The following is a 23,252-nucleotide window of genomic DNA, read 5'->3' on the forward strand; positions in this document are numbered from 1 at the left end:
CTTCCCGTTCGCTCCCATCCCTCTCTCTTTCCCATTCGCTCCCATCCCTCTCTCCTTCCCACTCGCTCCCATCCCTCTCTCCTTCCCACTCGCTCCCATCCCTCTCTCCTTCCCGTTCGCTCCCATCCCTCTCTCCTTCCCACTCGCTCCCATCCCTCACTCCTTCCCATTCGCTCCCATCCCTCTCTCCTTCCCACTCGCTCCCATCCCTCTCTCCTTCCCACTCGCTCCCATCCCTCTCTCCTTCCCACTCGCTCCCATCCCTCTCTCCTTCCCGTTCGCTCCCATCCCTCTCTCCTTCCCGTTCGCTCCCATCCCTCTCTCCTTCCCATTCGCTCCCATCCCTCTCTCCTTCCCGTTCGCTCCCATCCCTCTCTCCTTCCCACTCGCTCCCATCCCTCTCTCCTTCCCGTTCGCTCCCATCCCTCTCTCCTTCCCACTCGCTCCCATCCCTCTCTCCTTCCCACTCGCTCCCATCCCTCTCTCCTTCCCGTTCGCTCCCATCCCTCTCTCCTTCCTGTTCGCTCCCATCCCTCTCTCCTTCCCACTCGCTCCCATCCCTCTCTCCTTCCCACTCGCTCCCATCCCTCTCTCCTTCCCACTCGCTCCCATCCCTCTCTCCTTCCCGTTCGCTCCCATCCCTCTCTCCTTCCTGTTCGCTCCCATCTCTCTCTCCTTCCCGTTCGCTCCCATCCCTCTCTCCTTCCCATTTGCTCTCTCTCCTTCCCACTCGCTCCCATCCCTCTCTCCTTCCCGTTCGCTCCCATCCCTCTCTCCTTCCCGTTCGCTCCCATCCCTCTCTCCTTCCCGTTCGCTCCCATCCCTCTCTCTTTCCCATTCGCTCCCATCCCTCTCTCCTTCCCACTCGCTCCCATCCCTCTCTCCTTCCCACTCGCTCCCATCCCTCTCTCCTTCCCGTTCGCTCCCATCCCTCTCTCCTTCCCACTCGCTCCCATCCCTCACTCCTTCCCATTCGCTCCCATCCCTCTCTCCTTCCCACTCGCTCCCATCCCTCTCTCCTTCCCACTCGCTCCCATCCCTCTCTCCTTCCCACTCGCTCCCATCCCTCTCTCCTTCCCGTTCGCTCCCATCCCTCTCTCCTTCCCGTTCGCTCCCATCCCTCTCTCCTTCCCATTCGCTCCCATCCCTCACTCCTTCCCGTTCGCTCCCATCCCTCTCTCCTTCCCACTCGCTCCCATCCCTCACTCCTCCCCGTTCACTCTGATCCCATCCTCTCTGCCACTCACGGGCCGCTCACTCAAGCCAGTGACCTCATTTTCATGAAAGCATTGGCTCCTCAATTTTATCTCTTGTAAAGCATCATCTCCTCCTTTTCTCTCCTTCTCATTCTCTTCCTCTCGTTCTCCTACTCCCAGTGAACTTTATTTTCTGTGCCATCTTTGGCCTACTTTGAACGAACAACGTTAAAGGGGCAATATGTAAGATTTCTACTGTACTATTAGCATAAAAACAATCAAAAATTACCAGCAGACATCTGTAGTTAATGTTTTAAGTTAATGTTTCATTAATCTTTTTGTCAAAAATGTATCCTAGGGACTGACATGTTAATCCTTTAAACTTTCTCGCCATTCCATGTATCAGTTTGCATTTACTTGTTATCTTGCTTTAGGCACTCACAGCATTAGCCTTCCCACCCCAAACCAAACTGGACACGCTAGTGCCATATGGGTCTCGTTTGGAACGGGAAGACGAGATGAGTAATTGTTTAAACTCTTCCTGTAACCTTTACAGAGACTTCATAGTTTTATTCCTTTTGAAACAGGACTCTGCCATTCATTTTTGGTTCTCTCGGTCACTCTCTACTTAAATGTATATGCTACTGCCTGGTTTTATGTGGTGTCTTACACAGGCTTGTAAACCTTCCACAGTTCACGGACGGGCACCCTGGCCGTTATGCAAACCGGTGTTCTCTCACCAAAATGCATTTTACTGAAAATGCAAACCATAATGGCTACTTAAAAGTAACCAAATTATGTCCAAATGAGGGTCTGCTTGTGCCAGCATATAGGAAGAAATTACAGCGTTGAAAACAAACATGGTCGTTGCAGGGATTCTCATTAATGTCCTGACAGTCACTTCTGCTGCACTGAACAATGCAGGGGGCACTAGAGAAAGAGAGCAAGACAGAGGGAGAGAGAACTGGTGAAGGTGAAAGAGGGAAAACTGAAGGCAGAAATTGAAGCAGGGAAAAAGAGAGAAGTGTGAACAGGAAAGAGAAGGTGGAAAGAATGGGAGAAAGAAAGCGAGAGAGGAGGAGACAGCAGAACACAGACTAGAATATTAGCACCAATTAAGCTGCATGGAGACCAGGCCCGCTCACAAGTCATCAGAGTCTGATGGAGCAAAGAGCACACAGCACAGATCTAATTGTGTCACTGACACACTACAAAGAGAGAAGGAGAGAGAAATAGAGACCAAAAGACACAGAGGGCGGGAGGGGTGGAGGGGACAAGAGAGATAGAGACCAAAAGACACAGAGGGTGGGAGGGGTGGAGGGGACAAGAGAGAGATAGAGACCAAAAGACACAGAGGGTGGGAGGGGTGGAGGGGACAAGAGAGATAGAGACCAAAAGACACAGAGGGTGGGAGGGGTGGAGGGGACAAGAGAGATAGAGACCAAAAGACACAGAGGGTGGGAGGGGTGGAGGGGACAAGAGAGATAGAGACCAAAAGACACAGAGGGTGGGAGGGGTGGAGGGGACAAGAGAGATAGAGACCAAAAGACACAGAGGGTGGGAGGGGTGGAGGGGACAAGAGAGATAGAGACCAAAAGACACAGAGGGTGGGAGGGGTGGAGGGGACAAGAGAGAGATAGAGACCAAAAGACACAGAGGGTGGGAGGGGTGGAGGGGACAAGAGAGATAGAGACCAAAAGACACAGAGGGTGGGAGGGGTGGAGGGATCCGAGGGAGGGAGGGCACGAGAGAGATAGAGACCAGGGAGAGAGTGTGACAGTGACAGAGGGTGAGAGAGAAACAGAGAAAGATAGAGACATAGAGACGGAGAGAGACCAAATGAGAGACGGAACAATACAGATAAACAGAGAGACAGAAGAAGAGGTAGTGGACAGTATTGGAAGGGACAGCTCTCAGTGTCTCGTTGTTATTATAAACCCAGCCGTTGGAATCCTGAATGCTGATTGGCTGATATCCGTGATATGCAACACACCACACTTCGTGATGCATTGTGCATAACAACAGCGCTTAAAGTCATGGTATATTGGTCTTGTTACTTAATTAAAAACCAGGTGGTTTGAACCCTGAAAGCTGATTGGCTGAAAGCTGTGCTATATCAGATGCCATTGCTCAAATAGCTTGGATAAGAGGTTTATGGCCAACATACCAAGGCTCCTTGGTCCATTTTGCTTAATTATAAATCTGGTGGCTCGAGCGCTGCATGCTGATCGGCATCACTTAAATATAACATGAACTGCCAAACAAAAGGAACTGTATGTCTGTTTGACATCTAAGTTAGCTGAAGTTGCGCCAAATAAAGACTAAGCACCTGACTGGCCACCAACTCCTCAGTACACAGTGGTTCAGAGGGGCTGAAGACCTCACTTTAAACAAAGAAAGCACCTGACATTAATATTGCAGCTCTATAAATATTGCAGTTTGATGCAACACATGGGCTTGTCCAGCACCCGTGTGCGTGTGTGCAGATTCCGTGTGTTTATTTATGTCCAAACACGTGTGCAGAACTTATTCTTATCATGGAACAGCAACAGAACGCTACAAACAGTCTGCGGATGGCAGTACTCCTCTTTCTATTGACCGTACTTCAGTGGCGCACATGCCTCCTCTGCCTCTCTCTCGCTCCATCTCACTTTACCCTCGCTCTCTCTCTCTCTCTCTCTCTCTCTCTCTCTCTCTCAGACCTTCTTTCTGCATTAGCCCTGTGCTCTATTCCCAGACCTTAAACGGCCCCTGAGTTTTGGAGGGGCCCTCCTGTGTGGTAGCACTGGAATGAAGAGGAACAGGGTGGGGAGAGGAGAGAAGGAGAGGGGAGAGAGAAGGAGAGTGGAGAGAGGAGAGAGGAGGAGAGAGGAGAGGAGAGAGAAACTAAGAGAAAAAGGGCAACAAAAAGAGAGAAAATAAATGGGATGGAAAGAGTGAAAAATCAATTAATAGAGTTTCAAATTAATAAATTAAGAGTTAGAAAGGGGATGCAGAGGAAGAGAAACTTAGAAAGAATGAGAGAGGGAGAGCGAAAAGCTACCTAGAAAAGCACCCAGCCTGTTAAACAGTACAGCATTGCAGCACCTCCTGTCTGACTAGCCAGCATAACACAGACACAATCATGAGCAACAAGTGAAGGCAGCAGGGGAAAAACAGACAGACACTCCAAAGAAGTTCATGGGAATCTGAGAGTTACAGGCAGCCGACTGGAAAGGGAGATTTCATATTGTCATGCACCTACTGTAAGGAACAGCTTTTTAAGAGCTGAATTATATTATTTGAGGGGAAGGTTTTTATATATTACTGGTCTACAATCAACCGCATAACAAATCGGTTTATGATATCATTTTGTCTTAGCTAAGGCTTTGCAGCAAATACAAGAATAAAATGTGCAGTAGTAAACATCAACTGCAGACAGCAACTAAAGGACAAAACAAACCAATCAGCAACTAACAGCACCAAACGGACCAGACTGCCACTAGTGCACAAAACAGACCATACAGCAACTAGAACACAAAACAGACCATACAGCAACTAGTGCACAAAACAGACCAGACAGCAACTAAAGGACAAAACAGACCATACAGCAACTAGAACACAAAACAGACCAGACAGCAACTAAAGGACAAAACAGACCATACAGCAACTAGAACACAAAACAGGCCATACAGCAACTATAACACAAAACAGATCATACAGCAACTAGAACACCAAACAGACCAGACAGCAACTAGAACACAAAACAAACCAGATTGCAACTAGAGCACAAAACAGACCAAACTGCAACTAGAACACCAAACAGACCAGACAGCAACTAGAACACCAAACAGACCAGACAGCAACTAGAACACCAAACAGACCAGACTGCAACTAGAACACCAAACAGACCAGACAGCAAATAGAGCACAAAACAGACCAGACTGCAACTAGAACACAAAACAGACCAGACTGCAACTAGAACACCAAACAGACCAGACTGCAACTAGAACACCAAACAGACCAGACTGCAACTAGAACACAAAACAGACCAGACTGCAACTAGAACACAAAACAGACCAGACTGCAACTAGAACACAAAACAGACCAGACTGCAACTAGAACACAAAACAGACCAGACTGCAACTAGAACACAAAACAGACCAGACTGCAACTAGAACACCAAACAGACCAGACTGCAACTAGAACACAAAACAGACCATACAGCAACTAAAACACCAAACAGACAAGACTGCAACTACAGCCCCAAACAGGCCAAAAGGACAAGGCCGAAACCTCAACAATTAATGGGTTCCTACAGGCATTGTTTTATTCATTTCATAAATTTCTTTAAAAATCATTAATTCACTACATTTGTCCATTAATTCCAGGGGCCTATAAATTCCTCATGAGCTTTTGTACCCAATCAAAACCCCAAATATCCACTTATTCTGCTCCAATGCTTCCAAATAAAGTCGATGTAAACAAACACTCTGCAGCCTCAAAACATGGTTCAAACTATAATGTTGATGTGATGGATGGTCAGTCATTGCATCCATAGCCCGGAGAAGTGGTTCCATTTCTCCAGCCCCATCCCTCAGCTTTGTACAGGAACAGGGAGAACGCTTTGTCATTGTTTCCCTTTAAAATGTAAGACTTGCATTCACTTAAATCTGTCTCGTTGTCATGTTAATTACCAACTGCTTATTAAATTGCTATAGCACTCACTCTAACAGGTGCAACAAACAGAACAAAACACGCCTCAAATTAGGGTATATGATAAGTGAGAACCTCCCAGTCTATGTTCCAAAAAGCACAGTAAATTCAAGTGTTGGGAGGCATAAAATTACTATTCTAACTATTCAAATTATTTCCCTATTTGGAAAAATTTCCAATAGCAGTGTTTCTTAGTTGAATCTATAGCTTTATGTCCACAATCACCAAACATTCCAAACATATTTTGTGATGCTTGGTTTTTATTGAAAGAACGGGGGGAAGACTGGGGAGCGATCGAAACCCAAGTTGTCACGGTACATTAACATATACCAATTCCCCATTTTCTATTTCATACAAATTTCTCATGAATGTTTTCTTGTTATTGGCAATACTTTCGAAACTACAGCGCTGAAATCATACAAAAACCGTTTTGTTCATTTGAAACTGAACATGGGGGAATTCAGTACAGAGGACACAGGCAGGCAGGGTTGAGACAGTGGGTTTGGACTCCTTGTGGGGACTTGATGCCAATGTAAAGAGCTACTCAGTAGTCCAGACACTCCCATGATACCCCTTTGAGCCTTCCCACTGCCAGGACACACACACGGCCCCCGTGGACACACTTCACACAAGCACCATAGTGCACACACTTCATTTACTGTACGGACACGATAATGACGTTTGCTTCTGAGTTGGGGAAGGGACATCAACACAATCTCCAATCTATTGCTATTATAAAGTGGTTAGCAATGCAATTATAACGAGAAACAAGAAGTTTGGTGTAGTTTTTAACTGCCATCAGTACTGCTACATGGATACTATTACTGACACTATTACTACAGACAATTCATTATATCAAATTTGACTAATTTTAGATGGAGATTTGGTTAATGGTGCCGCTCAGTCAAGAAAAAAGCCACAATGGTTAGAAAGATGAGACCTCTTTCCATCTTCATAGAAGACACACGTCTGGCATGTTGGCCATCTCTGTAGGACTCCACCATAAAAATTAGGGGAATACTACAGTATTTCAATGAAAATTACATTGTGTTTCAGTATTTTGAGGTTGTTTGTTGTATGTTTAACTTGCATTATATAATTTTAAAGGGTGCATTGAGGTGTGGTTTTAAAATAAATCCTTGCAAAATGAAATGTAGGCCTGAATTAATGCCTTTCAAAGAGCTTCTAAAATATTATTTTTACAATGGAGGAAGACTGCCAAGATGGCTGCCCAGTGGCTTTAGAACAGCTCCCCGATTGATCATCCAGGGCTTTTATACATCATTGGTTCAAGAGTCTGGACCCCGCTCCCAAACAAATGAACAGACTGTTAGGTACACATCCATCCTTCAAAACCTAACAGCACAAGTAAATATTAAAGCAGATGAAAGACTTATATACCCGCCCCAAGCACTCCGGTTATAATTGCTATGGGCCATAAGCAGCGCGTAAGCAGGATCGCTGCACTGAATCAGCATGTCAAAAAAATCCCTGAATCAGCACATCAAAAATCAATAGGATCATTTGGATGAAAAACAAAGAGCGGCAGAGAACTCTTTAATTGTAAACAAGGCAACCATAAACATGTCATCCCACAGGAACGATGCACCACGTCCTATGGGCCAATCAGTGTCATTCAGTAAAGGCTGGATCTCTATGACAAGACGCATAATTCACTAGAGTTTATTCAAAGCCATGCCAGGTGCATCAGAACAACAGCGTTGGCAAGCAAGAATCCAGGAATCCATTTGGAAAATTCCATGACTAGCATTTTCAATAATTTGTTATAGTGCCACCACCTGGAAATGGCCACCTAGTGAAATGTAGAAACGGCGGGGTCTCTATGGTGAGAAGCGTAACTCCTCCAAGTTCAGTTAAAGCTTGGCTAATCACAAAGACCTTTACATGGAAGTAAGACCAGTCAGAACCGGTCTACAACCATTACCAGTTCTACTTCAAAGTGACTTTTTCCTAGCTTTCTAATATACGCATCTTACTCCTTTCCCCTGAAACTTTCCCAGATCCTGAAAATGAACCGAACAACTCTTTGAATTCAATCATTTAGCAGATACAAGTACACAGGGAGACTTAAACTGAGTGGACACATTTTCCATACTGTAGCTGGCCCCTTTAATTGGGCATGTAGTGAGGGAGGAAGGTGCCGGTCTACCAGTGCTGAGGTATCACTGCTGCTCATTTAATAGCAATGTAAGCATTCTTTTTAGACATCAAATAGAGAATATATCCTTATTCATGCCAGGTAAGCCTACCTTGCTGCTTTAAGAAGGTTTTGAAGACGTTTTTTTCCGCCAGCCCACCAGAATATTATCATTAAACCGGCTATACACGGGGAACAATAGTTGCGTCGTTAGGGCTAGGCGTTCGCGGCTTTATATCTTTTATGAATAGCCCCGGATCTCAAATTGACCCCAACAAATAATAACATAAAATTGGATCGCGGATTATGACAATGTACGTAGGCTGCTAGTATGCAGATCGACATTTTAGTCCCGAATATATTGTGATCTAAGCAACGCCTCTGGGGAACGACAAACATAAACACTACACAGGCAGTACATAGGAACGTCACTGGACATTAATTGCCTACAATAGCCTAACAGGGGTGATGTCAAGGTTGCATTAATTAGATATTAGTTGTGAGCCTGAGGTGTCTGATCCTTGTGTGATTTTTTTAATGACAGCTGGCAGGGTGATGTGAACATTTGATATACTTTCCAAACCGTTTGACGAGCTATACTTATTAGTCGACCGCGAACTACGGACAGATCGACCTATTACAGATCGTGATGCGCACAGGTGAATCCTCTGTCGCTCAATTGGTTGAGTAGCGCTTGCAGTGCCAGGATTGTAGGTAAATGTATGGACGCGTGACATGTCACTTTGGATAAAAGGGCATGCTAAATGGAATGTATTCATTATTATTTGTTGTTTTAAAACACAGGGTATAATGAGGAAAAGTCCTTGTTTTCCGCTTATTTAATTTGCTAGGCAAGCGCCTTTGTGTCTCTAAAAGATTGGGGGGGGGGGGGGCACTCTAGCTTCACGCTAATGTATTGCCTTGAGCTCGTTGCCACACACTTCCCTCACTCTATGCCTCTCTCTCTCCGTACTGCACCATAAAGACACGGACCAACGGATACCCAAGGTGGAACAGGGAGAAGAGGGTGTTGGTGGGCTGGAGAGGGAAGTGACAAAGAGAGAGAGGCTGTAGCCGAGTCACAGGCCTATAGCACAAAGAGCATCCATCCGTGCACGAGCTGCAGTACATAGAAGTGCCTGGAGCCCCGAGCCATGATGGCATAAACCTGCATGGCGCTCGTTCGCTCGCCCGCGCGCGCGTGCGTGCGTGCGTGCGTGTTTGAGTGATATTGATAGCGGCTTACAAAAAGGACCCCATCAGCGGAGCAATTACACTACAACTGAGAAAGAGAGAGATGAAGAGAGCCAAGGAAAGAGGGGAGGACACGAAAGGAGGATGCAAGGAGAAGAGGAGAGAAAACGTAAGTGGAGAAAGAGAGGTAGAGGTAGAGAGAGAGAGAGAGAGGTAGAGGTAGAGAGAGGTAGAGGTAGAGGTAGAGAGAGAGAGGTAGAGGTAGAGGTAGAGGTAGAGGTAGAGAGAAAGAGAGAGGTAGAGGTAGAGAGAGAGAGGTAGAGGTAGAGAAAGAGAGAGGTAGAGGTAGAGAGAGAGAGAGAGGTAGAGGTAGAGAGAGAGAGAGAGAGAGGTAGAGGTAGAGAGAGAGAGAGAGGTAGAGGTAGAGAAAGAGAGAGAGAGATAGGTGATAAAAAATAGTGTGCTCACTCCAGCTCTGCTAGTGGTTAGAGATTGGTGCAGTGTTATATACAATGCAGAGGTTGGCCCCACACAATGACTACTGTTCTTGATACAAACAGCAAGGACAGCCACCTGCCAAATACTGCTCCAGGCTCCTGCACAGCACAGCTATAGGCGAAAAGAGGCGCTGCCAGAAAGGGAGTGCTTGAGGTCTTATGAAAAGGCATAAATCGAGAGTACCACTGAGAGTAGGATCAGTCATTGCTTGCATCGAGGCCCCAATAGAAGCCTAAGCCCTACACCCTTTGCCCTTCATCTTCAGATCTGAGAGCATTTGATTGGTCTAAGTGAAATACTGAATCATACATCTAGCCTATTAGAGAGCAAGGTGGAACTATTATCCGATTGCTTACACCTGTCATATTGTATCAGATCTACATGGCTGTACAGGGTGTAGTGCTTAGGGGTTGATTTGGGAGTGGCCTACAGAAAGAGAGTGTGAGTGGGTAAGAGAGTGTGAATGCGTGAGAGTGAATGTATGAATATATGGTGTCATGCATGTGCGTTCCTCGTGCGCCACGTAACAGTCAAGGTCACTGAAATACTGGAAAATTAATTATAATTATTAATAATCACAATTATAATTTTTCTACCTTTTCAGTACAATTCATGAAAATATGTACATTTTCAAGACCACCACTCTCCTTATTAAGCATCCCTGAATGGGTCTTAAACTGCCTCCTTATTAATAGGGGTCAGGATGAATGAAGGCATCCTTGTATCCAGGAAATGCAGTGTCGAGGATGATTCTGCCGTGTGGAGGATGATTCTGCCATGTCAAGGATGATTCTGCTGTGTCAAGGATGATTTTGCGGTGTCGAGTATGAGTCTGTCGTGTCAAGGATGATTCTGCTGTGTCGAGGGTGATTCTGCCGTGTCGAGGATGATTCTGCCGTGTCAAGGATGATTCTGCCGTGTCGAGGATGATTCTGCCGTGTCGAGGATGAATCTGCCGTGTCAAGGATGATTCTGCTGTGTCGAGGATGATTCTGCCGTGTCGAGAATGATTCTGCCATGTCAATGGTGAGTCTGTCGTGTCAAGGATGATTCTGCCGTGTCGAGGATGATTCTGCCGTGTCGATGGTGAGTCTGTCGTGTCAAGGATGATTCTGCCGTGTCGAGGATGATTCTGCCGTGTCAAGGGTGAGTCTGCCGTGTCGAGGATGATTCTACGGTATCGAGTATGATTCTGCTGTGTCAAGGATGATTCTGCCATGCCAAGGACGATTCTGCCGTGTCGAGTATGATTCTGCCGTGTCAATGGTGAGTCTGCCGTGTCAAGGATGATTCTGCCGTGTCGAGGATGATTCTGCCGTGTCGAGGATGATTCTGCCGTGTCGAGGACAATTCTTCCGTGTTGAGGATGATTCTGCAAGTGCGCTTCTGGATGTCCTCCAGTTGGTTGTAGAGGTCATTAGCTATGCCAAGCTGAGTCTCCCAGGCCACCAGGGCAGCATATGGCACAGGGAACCATTTAAATTAAAGTAGGACGAACAAGTTCTGGTCACTCGTTCTAAACATGGATGTTACTTTTTTCACTCAAAGCAAATTCTTTACACAATGATTCGGCAAAGAATGACAAATAATTCACAGACTTGCAGTCCGGTTCATCTCTAGGTTACACCTAGGTTCTCTCCATACTTATAGTTCTTTCTAGCCATTATGCGTACATTTCTTCTTGTTGCTTGCTCTTTTGGGGATTTTTGTTTTGATTGATGTGGTGGTAGTGGTTGTTTCTCACAAATATTGACAGTATTTGGCATTTATATGGGGGTTATAGGTGTGAGAGAGCGAAAAGAGAGAATGTCAATCTGGTGTACACTGCATGGGGGGGGGGGGGGGTCATAAGGTCCCTAAGGACGCTCGGAAAATTGCTGACCTGTTCTGGTCATGTGATACTCCAGCAGCCAGCGGCCACAATGATCAACTAACCACATGAACAAGGCTGTCTGCTTTATGCACTGTGACATCATTGGATCTGCTTCAACCAATTGTACATTTTCTATTCAGTTTCAACCAATGGGATATCATCTGCTTCAACCGCTGTTCATTATTGGTTATGCTTCAACCAATGCAACATCATTATCTGTTCTGCTTCAACTAATGTCACTGCATCTGCATGAACCACTCTGATGTCATCTGCTTCAGTCACTGTGACATCATCTGTTCTGTTTGTAAAGGGGTCACCACGAATTGGACAGTAGCTTATAATAAGCTCTGTGGCAAGTCAAAGTCAGACAATCATATTACAGTGAAGCCTGAGTAACAACACAATACCATACAGTAAAATTGATTATTAAACTGTACTGTGAAATAGTTAAAGTAATGCTAAAAAATGAATTAACGGATGGATGAGTGAAATTCACAGAGGGGAGGAGTTTGTATTTCAGATTTAATTGTAATTTCATGGGATTGGCTGCTAGGTTGAGTGTTACACATTACAGCATATTAATCAATATACAATCATACTCCGATTTGTATTTAATTTTAGTAAAAGCCTTAAGGGACAGTTACAAGCTGGCAGCGATTACAGAGAAAAACAGACCAAAAAGACAGGGACAAATGCTCAATCATTAAAGACTTGCTACATACTCCAATCTATCATTTCTATTTAAATCGATGGTCCACTATAACCACATAGGGAGTATTGTACAGTATTTTCACTCACTGGAGAAACAAATAGACTTTTCCAAGCCCTGCCTCAAAATATGTGAGCCAGGAAGAACAGTTGCATTTACCCACTCGTTGGCAAAAAAATCTAAAGATAGGGTATGGTACCTTATTCTGCAGGGCGAGATTACAGGAACATTTGAAATAAAGCAATTTCCATAGACCGTGCCATCGTTTACACTGCAGTAAAACATTTTAAACACTATATATCTTTCATGTCCTAAAATTGTCAAATAAATTACAGTTTTCTGTTATTGTGACATAATCTGCTTTAACCATCATTCCAGTTTTGTGGAAAGGCTTTTATCCCATTTTACAGTCATGCATGCACTTTATGCACAGGTGGTCCCAGGAATCAAACTCAACACCCTGGTAAGACCAGTGGCATGCTTTACCACTTGTGCTAAAATGGGACCAACCAGCTATACCAACTGAGTATTTTTTTAAAACTGAATTAAAAAAAACACAATACAGTTGTACTATACAGAAATATTGAATGTAAATATCAAATCATCAGAATATTGGTTTACAGTATACCACAGTTTTGCATGTGATGTGAGACATGAGCTGATACAAGCAATTGCTGTTTACATAAATATGATGCAACGTACAAGATTACTTTTAATACATAGTTATCAACATATTACTACAACTAGCATTAACATCTTGTAATGAAGATACTTGCATTTTATGTGGCATATGAAAGCTAGTTGTTTCGCAGGCTTCTTGTGTGTCACTGCTAGTAAGAGCGTAGGCAGACATAGTTAACGTGACACTTACTGTCGACAAGCCATGTCCATATGGTTTCTCAATCCGCAGTCCGTGAATGGTTTCTCCCTCTTCACAACATGATAGGCGGTCGTAATTAGTTTTTCAGTGTGGCTACGCATCACTCCATTCATCGGAGCCGGCAGGCGTTCTTGGTGCAGCTGCAGGGTTGTCAATTAAACACGCGACATATGCTGCAGGGACTTAAGAGTAAGTTTTCGGTAGTTGTTCTTTTCCTACTTAAATGACCCCGCCGGGAACGCAAGACAGGTACGGCAGAACGTGCCCCTAGCAGTTATTGTTTTCGACCCACGGAAACTGTTCTTTCCACGAGGACAAAAATGATCGCATTCACTTTGCCTCGTACAAAATAATTGGTCAAAATAAATGAGCGACCAAATATTATTGGTCAAAAAGACGATACCGTTACTGAACCACACAGAGGGGGGAGAAGAAGCGATACAGAAACATTTGAATGCGAGAACAAGTGGAAATGGGAAGAGTGACAAAGATGACAAGCACATGTTTTAATACAATACTATTAATTTAAATTGGGAAATTGAGCACTGGCGCACATGGGCCAGTGACTGTCTTTGTATACTGGCCAGATGTAAGGTCTTACTGGTCCCAGGCCAGCGAGCCATCACTAATATTGAACCCTGCTCTATCACATCCACAGATCTCGGGTCAGATTTGTCAACAAACCAACCATAACTCTGATAACCATTAGAGACAAGATCTGACACGGGAATAGCGGTGAGGAGACATTCTACTGATCTGACCCGGGATCAGTGGTGAATGATGATGTGGTGGACTGGGCTGTGTCAGCGCGAGATGTGACCTGGGGGGCATTTGGACCAAGATGAGTGACAGTCAGGCTCCACCCACATGCAATGTACTGAGACATTCATGAGCATTAGGTCATAGCCCAAGGATTCTGCACTTGAAGCGTCACTTATTGATCAGCAATCAGTGTGTGTGTGTGTGTGTGTGTGTGTGTGTGTGTGTGTGTGTGAGATTACACCACACCTAGCAATGAAGCATGTGTTTCATGTGAAAACTCCATTAACAAAGGCGTGTGAAATACAAATACCCTGTAGGAGAGGAGAGGAGGGAAGAATGAGAGACAGACAGAGGAGAGAGGGGGAGATGGGTGACAGGGTAAAAAGGTGTGTGAAAGGGACAGAGTAAAGAACTGCGAAGGGAACTGAGTGTGCAAGAAAGATATGGGAAAATCCGCTAGAGGAGGAGAAACAGAGAGAAAGAGAGGAGTACTCAAGTGCTCAAGCGAGCGAGTGGGACAGAAAGTGAGATGTTGACAATGCGATTGTGACAGAGACAGATATTAAGACACACATTTTGAGAGAGACAGAGATAGAGAGATTCAGAGAGAGGGAGAAGGTTGACACTGTAGTGTGGACAGGGAGAGGGAGGTGTCACTGTAGTGTAGAGAGGGAGAAGGAGGTGTCACTGTAGTGTAGAGAGGGAGAAGGAGAAGGAGGTGTCACTGTAGTGTAGAGAGGGAGAATGAGAAGGAGGTTGACACTGTAGTGTGGACAGGGAGAGGGAGGTGTCACTGTAGTGTAGAGAGGGAGAAGGAGGTGTCACTGTAGTGTAGAGAAGGAGAAGGAGGTGTCACTGTAGTGTAGAGAGGGAGAAGGAGAGGGAGGTGTCACTGTAGTGTAGAGAGGGAGAAGGAGAAGGAGGTGTCACTGTAGTGTAGAGAGGGAGAATGAGAAGGAGGTTGACACTGTAGTGTGGACAGGGAGAGGGAGGTGTCACTGTAGTGTAGAGAGGGAGAAGGAGGAGTCACTGTAGTGTAGAGAAGGAGAAGGAGGTGTCACTGTAGTGTAGAGAGGGAGAATGAGAGGGAGGTGTCACTGTAGTGTAGAGAGGGAGAAGGAGAGGGAGGTGTCACTGTAGTGTAGAGAGGGAGAAGGAGGTGTCACTGTAGTGTAGAGAGGGAGAAGGAGAAGGAGGTGTCACTGTAGTGTAGAGAGGGAGAAGGAGAAGGAGGTGTCACTGTAGTGTGGAGAGGGAGAAGGAGAGGGAGGTGTCACTGTAGTGTATACGCAGGCACCAGCCATGTCCTCAGTAGCAGCCTCAGAGCCATCTGGAGGGAGGAAGGAGGTTAGGAGAGGACACACTGTGTACCCAACCACAGCCAGCCCTCCCTCCTTCCACCTCTCCCTTTCTCTCTCTTTTTCTATTTTCCTACATGTCTGACTTTCTCTCTCTCCGTTTCCCTCTCTCCATTTCTTCTTTCGTCTAATTCCCTCTCTAATTCTCTCAGATTCTCGCTCATTCTGTCTCCTGTGTGTTTTGAAAAGTGCCAATAAAAGCTGGTTAAATATGTCTACATTTATCACTCTCCTCCATTTATCACTCTGTCCCCCGCTAGTTCACTCTTTTCCAGGCTTCTCTCATTCTGTCTCACTCCCTCCTTGTCTCTCTCTCCCCTATCTGTATCTCTCTCCCCCTATCTGTCTCTCTCTCCCCCTGTATGTCTCCCCCTGTTTGTCTCTTTTTCACTTCTGTCTCTCTACCCCTCTGTCTGTATCTCACACATTTTCTCTTTTCCACTCCTCTCCATTTCCCTATGTTCATATCTCTCCCGTCCCCTCCCTTAAACTTGGTCTCTCTCACCATCTCTCCCTCCACGTCCCTGGCAGCAAACCAGAGGGAGTGGGAACTGGCCAGAGACACCGCGCCAGAGTGGAAAAGCCACAGGGACCAGGGGCCTGAAGAAACCCAGCGGCCCAACAGCTGGTCCCTATCCTGGGCCAAAAAGATTGGGGCGGAGGAGGTGGGTGGGTGGGTGGGTCAACACCAAGGCTTATGAATATAGCTTTAGGATCATGTGACCTGGTCAGGGTCTCTCTGAGTCCCAGTTATAGCCAGTTATATCTCCTCCATAATGTGACCTGGTCAGGGTCTCTCTGAGTCCCAGTTATAGCCAGTTATATCTCCTCCATAAGGTGACCTGGTCAGGGTCTCTCTTAGTCCCAGTTATAGCCAGTTATATCTCCTCCATAATGTGACCTGGTCAGGGTCTCTCTGAGTCCCAGTTATAGCCAGTTATATTTCCTCCATAATGTGACCTGGTCAGGGTCTCTCTGAGTCCCAGTTATAGCCAGTTATATCTCCTTCATAATGTGACTCTCCCAGGATAGACTCCCTGGACTTCCTCTAAAAAGGTAGACTGGAGAGGGACAACATTAGAATTGTCTTTGTTGGCACAAGATGTCAGGGAAAAGCTTGAGTTAAACAGTATCCTATCGGACTCATATTTCTGGTATTGCGCACTAGCTTTGACCTTCCCCCCATAGTTAAGTCATGCACAATATAGTAAAGAGGGTGTTGATTGCTTTTGCTGATGCCCATATTACGCCATTCCCTGAGACATGTACCCCGCCCCACAATCCCCAGCTACTTCACTGAGTAGATACTCACTACTACTGAGTGGCTGTCCCCCTACTTATTATTATAATTTTTTACATATTGCTAATTAACTTTTGGCTAACATTGCTTACATTTTGTGTGTTAACGGTTTCGGAAAAGCAAATTCTGATTGGACAAATGGGTTCACGGAATCAAGAAAAACTGTAACTGAAAATGTGAATGTAAAAAGTGTTGAGGTAGGCATTTATTGGTCTACAAAAGTAGGTTACAATGAAGAGGAACATTACACGGCACCACACTGTGCTTAAGTCACATCAACAAGCATGAATCATGTGTCTGACTCTCATGACTAATAGTATGAAGGATACATTTAGACGATAGACACACCATGCGCAATGTGTGTTTGTGAGAGAACGAGAGAGCACGCATGGCAGTGTACGTTTGTAAATGTGTGTCACAGGGAGATGATAGAGGGAGAATGCGTGAGTGTGCGAGGTCAGGGAAGCGTGAGTGTGTGTTCGTGTGTTATGTTGTCCATAATCAGTCATAGTTGAGTGTTGAACAGCACTTCAATATTGGAAATTGGCTCATTAACAAAAACACCTCTTCCATTGGAGCTCAGTCTCTATTTTTTTGGTATTTTCATTTTTTTATTATGCAGCACTCATTTGAAAGATTCTCAAAATGAAATGTAATAACTTTTTGCTAAATTAAATATCTCCTCAATAACTTGTGGACCTGCTAATATCAATCTCTCTTTCTACAACACTTGCTTAATTTCGTTCAATACAGTTCAAATATGTTGAATTCAATTAAGTTGAATTCAATTCAAATGTGTGTTTATTGTTGAGAAACAGATTACTACATTGCCAATGCAAAAGTAATAAAGTAGTAATAAAGTAGTAAATAAAATCCCACTACATCTTCATCTCATCTTCCCTTGGTGATTCCTGTTTTATCCTAACCCCCAAATCCCACCACATCTTCATCTCATCTTCCCTTGGTGATTCCTGTTTCATCCTAACCCCCAAATCCCACCACATCTTCATCTCATCTTCCCTTGGTGATTCCTGTTTTATCCTAACCCCCAAATCCCACCACATCTTCATCTCATCTTCCCTTGGTGATTCCTGTTTTATCCTAACCCCCAAATCCCACCACATCTTCATCTCATCTTCCCTTGGTGATTCCTGTTCCATCCCAACCCCCATGATATCGATCAGCTTGAGTTCCCTTAGTGGATGTTAAATGCATAATGTAGATGACAACAGGTTGAAAATAGCAGAGAACTATAATATAGTGATTTCTTCATGTGAACAGCACATTTCAAGGAATAATAATAAGCTGACCCTCTTCTACTACTCCATACTTTAACCAATGGAGCACGAGACCCCTCCCCCTCTCTCTGTGATTCTCTCTGTGATTCTCTCTGTGATTCTCTCTGTGATTCTCTCTGTGATTCTCTCTGTACTGCACGCTGTCTGTGTCTGTTGGGATGTACAGAGGTTGAGATTGTCCACACGCAACTGGGACTCTTTTAGAAGCAGCTCATTCAACAATTATGACACCTCTCGATTCCTCATGAACCAGGGACTTAACTGTGCCCTGCAGGAAGGGAGCGTCTCTGTGCCCTTCGGAGGTTTCCTTTTGTAGTGTACCGGTATGTGGGTTAACTAGTTCCAGGTGTTTCTTTAATGCTAGCTGTATTTATGTGGGGTATGTAGAATCAAGTGTTTCATTAATGCCCACTACAGGAAGAAAGAGAACCAGCTTTACAAATACAATGGGGGAAAAAGAAGGTAAAAAAAATGAAGAAATAGGAGGATTACGTGATGATGAAACAGAAAGAAAAATATGAAAGGACAGTCAGAAACAGGCAGAATGAGGAGGGGACTCCCATGTGGGGCAGGGAACCGAAAAAAGCCCTGCTGCCTTGGGAATAACCATTGAAAATAGGACATGTTATGGATATTGGGTACGACGGAACCATGGGAACACTGTGTGAAAGCTACCAAACTGAAAGTGGAACATGGAAGTAAAGAATATAAAATACATCTTGAGAAAATAAAATAATTCTAGCACCAGGTGAGTAAAGCACTAAGTCTTCAATTGAGAGGGCTAAATCTTGATTAAAGAGGGTAATGCTAGCTAAAAGGTAGAGCAGTAAATGATAAGTAGTGAAGGTAATTCTATCTTTAGGTAAATAAAGCACTAATGCCTAAACTTAGAGGGTAATGCTAGTAGCTAGAGCACCAGTGAGTGTTTTGTAGCTTCAGGTAAGTAGGCCTCTAAATTTTGAAAATAAAGGGCAATACTAGCTAGTAGGTAGAGCACTAAATCTTGAGTTGAGAAGGTGCTGTTAGCTGGAAGTAGGTTACTACATCTTGAGAAATGGGGGCTGTTCTAGCTTCATGTAAGTAAAGCACTACATCTTGAGGAGAGAGTATTGCTAGCTTGTAGGTAGAGCACAAAATCTTGAGTAGGGAAGGTATTGCTAGTTTCAGGTAAGTAAATCACCACATCTTTAGTGAGGGTAATGTTTGCTTCAGGTAAGTAGAGCACCAACCATTCAGTTTTGAAGAGTACATCTTGTGTATTCTACGTTTTATTCTGGTGCATTCAACCATTGAAAGTGCAACAGGAAGCCATAAACAGACAGGGACACACCCTCAGTATACATGTAAGAACAAATACCCGTAACAACAACAAAAACAGGTTCTTACTCACACTGTCTGTCTCCTGGCAACACAGACCGGGAGGCAGACGGACAAAGGGACAGACAGACAAACAGACCCTTCTCTGGCCGGTGCACACACACACACACACACACACACACACACACACACTGGTTCACGTTCACACACACCCACACACACACACACACACACACACACACACACACTGGTTCACATTCACACACACCCTGTCCATAGAGGTGAAACCAGAAAAAGAGACGGCATTGCATTTTTTCTGCTTAGTATTCTGTCCTGATCACTGCAGTGCACTATGTACATTTGTCCTTGTACACTCTCCCCTCCTCTTCTCCTCTCCCCTCCTCTTCTCCTCTCCCCTCCTCTTCTCCTATCCCATCCTCTTCTCCTCTCCCCTTCTCTTCTCCTCTCCCATCCTCTTCTCCTCTCCCCTCCTCTTCTCCCCTCCTTTTCTCCTATCCCATCCTCTTCTCCTCTCCCCTCCTCTTCTCCCCTCCTTTTCTCCTATCCCCTCCTCTTCTCCTCTCCCCTCCTCTTCTCCTCTCCCCTCCTCTTCTCCCCTCCTTTTCTCCTATCCCCTCCTCTTCTCCTCTCCCCTCCTCTTCTCCCCTCCTCTTCTCCTATCCCCTCCTCTCCCCTCCTCTTCTCCCCTCCTCTTCTCCTATCCCCTCCTCTCCCCTCCTCTTCTCCTCTCCCCTCCTCTTCTCCTCTCCCCTCCTCTTCTCCTCTCTCCTCCTCTTCTCCTCTCCCCTCCTCTTCTCCTCTCCCCTCCTCTTCACCTCTCTCCTCCTCTTTTCCACACCCCTCTTCTCCTCTCTCCTCCTCTCCCCTCCTCTTCTCCTCTCTCCTCCTCTTCTCCTCTGCCTGTATCCTTTTCTCTCCTCTCCCCACCTCTCTTATCCTCTCTTCTGCTCTCCCCTCCTCCCATCATCTTCCATCTTCTCCCCCCCCTTCCCGTCTTCCCTCCAGTACTCCCCTCCTCTCCCCTAACTTCATTTCTCACCCCTCCTCTCCTTCTGTCTCCTTTCCCCTCCTCCCCTCCCCTCTCCTTATCTCCTCTCTCCACCTCTCTTTGGCTCTCACCCTCCTCCATCTCCCCTCCTCCCCTTTCCACTCTCCTTTTCATCTCTCTTCTAGCATAATCTCCCCTTCTCTTTTCTGACCTCCCTTTCTTTCCTCTTCTCCCCTCACCTATCTTCTGCTCTCCTACTCTCCTCCCTTCTTCTCTTCCCTTCTCCCCCTTATCTCCTTTCTCACCTCTCCTTTTCTTTCTCCTATCACCTCCTCAGCTCCCCTTTCCTCTCCTTTTCCTGTCTACCTTCTTTCCTCTTCTACCCTTTCTGTCCAACTCCATGTCTCAGTCTCTAGCATCAACCCGTCCCCACCATGCACTTTCAGGCCATGTCTCCACACTTCCTGCAGAAACAGAATAAACACACAGAGACACACAGACAGGATATGTCCACTGAGTCACTGCGTCTGTGTTTGTACACGAAGATTCAGCAGAGAGTGGAGCAGCCGTTATTCCACAAAGACACATTAAAATCTTCTCCATCAGTAAATAGCACACACACACACACACTCGGGCCAACTGTGTCCAAGCCATCCGAGACAGGACCACAAGGCGACTGACTGGGCTGGCTGGTAAATGTGCGTGTGTGTGTGTTGGTGTGTGTGTGTGTGTTCTTTGGTGTGAGTGACTGACTGAGTGGAGGAGAGAGGCTGAAAGAGAGAGACAGAGAGTGAGGGGAGTTCTTGTCTTTAAATCCAGAACTCCAGAACTGCTATCTTTTCCTCCTTCAAAATCTTGCACTCTTTCAATCACCCATTCATTCCTCTCTCTCTCTCTCTTTCTTTGTCTCTCCATCCTGCCTGGTCTGTCCACTGGGCTTTATTTCTGTGTAGTCTGTTTTCCCCCTAGTGGTCCCTGCGGGACTTTGATACCGCTAAGCCTCGTCGCTCCATTGCTGCTCTCTCTTTCATCTCTCTTTCAAATCATCCCTCGTTTATTCCCAGGCGGCGACGTCCCTCTCCCGCCTTCCATACCTCTTAGCCCCTCCCCCTTCCCTCTCCCATAAGGAGCTCTGCAGGATAGCCGTCATCATCATTTCATGAGTCCCCGAACTCTCTCACACACACACACACACAAACACACTGCTCCTCAATGCAGGTTGCGGGTGCACACACACCCACACATTCTGACCTGCAGACACACATTCTGACCTGCAGACACACATTCTGACCTGCAGACACACATTCTGATGTTACTATTCTGACATGCATTCCAATTTGTTTTGACCTGTAATGCACCAAAGGCATGTCATTGGCTCAGTTCATTGAGATTGACAGGAAGGTTTACTGGGTGTTTTAGTGTTGTGTGTGTGGGGGGGGGGGTGCAATAAAAAGTCCTGTTTTAAAGACCTGAAAGTAAAATGGGTTTTGTGCCGATGAAAAGCTTTTAGTTTTGAGATGCTGCTCCCCCTTTCTCTCTCTCTTCTCTCCCTCGCTTCTTCCTTCCCTCTCAATTTCTTTCCCCCTTCACTCTCCCTTTCCATCTCACTCTCTCCTTTTCTTCCTCTCCATCGCTCTGTCCCCCCCTCTCTTTCTCCGTTCTCTCTCAGATCCTTCTCTCCTGTCCTGCGCAAAAAAGACATAAACCGTAGCAGTTTGAATATATATATATATATATAATAAAAAAATAGTGTGTGCGTTAAACCACAACTGTGTGTGTGTTTGTCTGTCTGCCTATTTGTGTGTGGGTGTGTGTATGTTTATTTGATTTATTTAGTTCATAAGCTGTTTCATAAGGTGCAGTTATTCTTCCTGAGGTTCACAAACATAAAAGTAGAGGAACACAGAACAGAGAAAATGAATTCTGTCATTTGGGCACAGATACACCTCTGACAACCTGTGAAACATGCACACAAACACACAAACACAAACAACATCGATCTGAACCAGTGCGCACCTCGAACCCAGCACCTTCCACTCATCAAAAAAACAAATAAAGCACAAATCCTGTTTCAAGGTTAAAATCTCCAATGGATGGACATTTCAAGGAAACAATTGGACATCTTATCAATGCATCACACCCTTCACAATGTTCAATACGACAAGACCAGCCGGACATCCAAATGGTTTGGCTACAGTAGTTATTCTTGACTGCCATGTAATTTCTCCCCAGATAATCCAAATGCCATTAACTTATCTTCACTGATCCATAAATACTCATCAGGACAGCAGGCATGGCCTTTTCAGCTGAGCTTCACATGGCACACTTCTAGGTCCCTTCATTATAATGGCCAAGATTTGTTTCCCCATAAAGAACAGACTACACATCCAGATTTCCATTGCAATGCATTCCGGGAAACAGCGAAAACAATTGTCTCCCTTTTCCTGTATACTGTGTTTTGTTCTCCACTATTACATGTATTGATACAGTATGTTCTAAAGATTCTGTTGGTTTTAAACGTGGGCCGGGGAATTGTTTTACTGTGCTCATCAACCTGGATATACATTGCTAATCAATGCGTGTGCATTTGAAATGTTTCTCATATTGCAGACACCCCATTCCTGGAAAGGCATCGGTGAGGCAACAACACCTCACATTCATGATTAGTGTTTCCAACCAACCTCACAGAAGAAGGGCCTGATGCATAAAACCGATTCACGACCTGTCTGATGGAAACAGGGTGTGCCGGAAACAAATTGTTCCCTGCTCGACGTGGCAGAATCTTTTTTGCGTCGGTGAAAAGCGATCAAATAGCAGTGGAAACACCTCTATGTGCAAATATTGATAGCCATCATATCGGAAAAACTCGGAGCCCCGCACTGATTTACGAGCTCCACTAACACTCAGGACTCAGGGAATGAGGCAGTTCATTAGGCTGCGTAATGCAATAAATTATGATGAATTTCATAGGCTGGTGAAAGTGCACTAGGGGGAGGGGTCTAGTG

General features: G+C 45.3%; 1 protein-coding gene across 7 annotated transcripts in view; it reads right to left on the bottom strand.

Annotated features, from left to right (window-relative positions):
* Window positions 1-23,252, bottom strand: part of kcnc3a (potassium voltage-gated channel, Shaw-related subfamily, member 3a) — a 101,751-nt gene that overhangs the window by 63,318 nt on the left and 15,181 nt on the right. The gene's annotated exons all lie outside the window — the stretch shown is intronic.

Source organism: Esox lucius, chromosome 11 (genome assembly GCF_011004845.1).
Source record: "Esox lucius isolate fEsoLuc1 chromosome 11, fEsoLuc1.pri, whole genome shotgun sequence".
Lineage (NCBI taxonomy): Eukaryota > Metazoa > Chordata > Actinopteri > Esociformes > Esocidae > Esox > Esox lucius.